This window comes from Gekko japonicus, unplaced genomic scaffold, assembly GCF_001447785.1.
Source record: "Gekko japonicus isolate JY-2015 unplaced genomic scaffold, Gekko_japonicus_V1.1 scaffold336, whole genome shotgun sequence".
Classification (NCBI taxonomy): Eukaryota; Metazoa; Chordata; class Lepidosauria; order Squamata; family Gekkonidae; genus Gekko; species Gekko japonicus.
The window spans coordinates 929,797-932,118 of NW_015172014.1; positions in this window are offsets into that span (position 1 = coordinate 929,797).

The following is a 2,322-nucleotide window of genomic DNA, read 5'->3' on the forward strand; positions in this document are numbered from 1 at the left end:
GGTACAAGCTCTCCCTCCTCTGCGAGAACAGATCTGCACGTCCCCCCCGCCCCATAGCTAGCAATCCAAAACAGTCCAGTGGAGCCTGAGCAGTGGGTGTTGCCTTCTGACACACTTCCGGTGATGTCAGGGGGTGTGGCCTATGCAAATGAGTCATGCTAATGAGTTATGCTAATGAGCTCCTGCACCGCTTTTTCTACGAAATGACCCCTGGTAGTGACCATGAAGTCTCTTGCTCTGTTTGTCTCTGGCCTTGGAAAAACAGGGTCACCATAAGTCGGCTGCAACCTGATGGCACTCCCCCCCCCCCAGGACTCTCTCTTTGCCTCCCCCAGCACTTCCCTCGCAGTTTTTTAATCAAGCCGCCATTGTGAAGCCCCCCTCCTCTGTCTGTCACGTGATCACTTTGTCTGAGGAGCTCAGAGAGGCACACAGGGCTCTCCTCTGTTACGATTTCACAACAGCCCTGCAAGGTTGGCTATGCTGAGAGAGCCCCCACAAGGAGCTCCAGTGGCAAAGCGGGCTGTGCTGGAAAATCTCACAACTTGGGGCGGGGGGAGCAGGGAGTGTGTGATGGTCGGATCTGGGCCTCCACCTCTGCCTTCCCTTTGCAACCCCATCCCGGCTCTTTGCGGGCGCCCTCCAAGCACTCTTCAGACCTGTTTTGTTCTGCTTAACGTTCTGCAGGTCGCAATTCACGGTCTTGAGGGTGTTCCGCAGGCCGGTCACTTTGCCCTGGACATCAGACTTCACTGGAGAAGGCGGACAGAAGACGGGGGTGGTAAATTGCTGAAGGAGCCCCCCCCCCCAGCACCTTCAAAACGAGAACGAGGTTTTATTCCACAAAATCTTTGGCTGCAATAACAGGTTGTCAGCCTGCAAAGTGCCACTTGGCTCCCGTTCACGCCCCATCCGGAAGGCTGCCTTGAGATCAGAAACGCCCCCCAAATCCCCATGTCGCTGCCCCCCATGGGCGTGGCATAGTGCTGGCCCATGCCCTCCCTCCGCGGCCCCACACTAACCCACCTTGGTTCATCTCGTCAGTCAGGTGTTTCACCATCTCGTCCAACTTGGCCAGTTTCTTCAAGTCGTCTGTCTCTGCAATTAGGTTCAGAGGGCAACCACGTCGGCCGGCCGTAGGAGAGCCAGGTTTGAGTCCGATAGCATGCGAGAGACCGACAAGATTTTGGGGCAGGAGCTTTTGAAAGTCAGAAGCTTTGATTCTCAAAAGCTGATACCCTGAAAATCTTGCTGGTATCTCTAACTTGCTCCCGGACTCGCACAGAAGGGTTTGGAAGCCTCCTTCCACGCTGGCTCCCCTGCCCCGCCCTTCTGTTCCACATAATACTATTTCTCTAGTACCCTTTTGTTTTGCCCTTCCTCCGAGCAGTCCGGTGTGGCACACGTGGTTCTCTCCTCCCTATTTTGTCCTCACAGCAACCTAGCGTTAGGGTTGTTAGGCTGAGAGAGCATGCGACTGGCCCGAGGTCACCCGTGTGCTCCATGGCAGAGCGGGGACCGGAACCTGGGTCTCCCAGGGCCCAATCCGGCACCCTAACCACTCCATCCTTCACAGCAGCAATACGAATTCAGAGGTTCTGGAGCCACAAATGGCTTTTTGGCATGCCACCTGTGGCTCTTCTGAGCACTGTCCCCCCCCCCAACGTGGCACTGACTCACCCCCTGTTCTAGGGAAGGGGGCAAGGCCGTTGCCCAGTGGGGCGTGTGGTTAGCAGGTGGTTTACACCAATGCTCCCTGTAAGCTGTAGAGTCTTGTGAGCAAAAATTCTACTTTGTGAGCTTACTGGCATTAAAGTTGTGAGCGAGCGGTTTGGCTACTGCATAAATTAATTTGCTCTAGAGCCATCCTCCCTGAGCTGAGACGAAAATGCATGAGCTGGAGGCTAAACAACTGTGAGCTAGCTCACACTAGCTCAGCTTAGAGGGAACACTGGACTACTAGCCAGGGCCGACCCTAAAGTTGTGAGTGAGTGATTTGGCTACTGCATCAATTAGTTTGCCCTGGAGCCATCCTTCCTGAGCTAAGGCAAAAAGGTGTGAGTTGGAGGCTAGAAAACTGTGAGCTAGCTCGCACTAACTCAGCTTAGAGGGAACACTGGTTCCCACCATGAAACAGTCACCAGTGGAGGGCCTGGAGGGTGGGAACAGAGTGGCCTCCCTCTTAAAAATAATTCAGGTCCCCCCCCCCTCCCATGCACGACACCATGGGCTCCGGCCCCTGCCCACCCCCACCTTCTATGGGGCCCACTCTCGCTCTTCTCTCAGCCCCCGTGGGGCGCTGACAGCAGAGCTGTGCCCTCC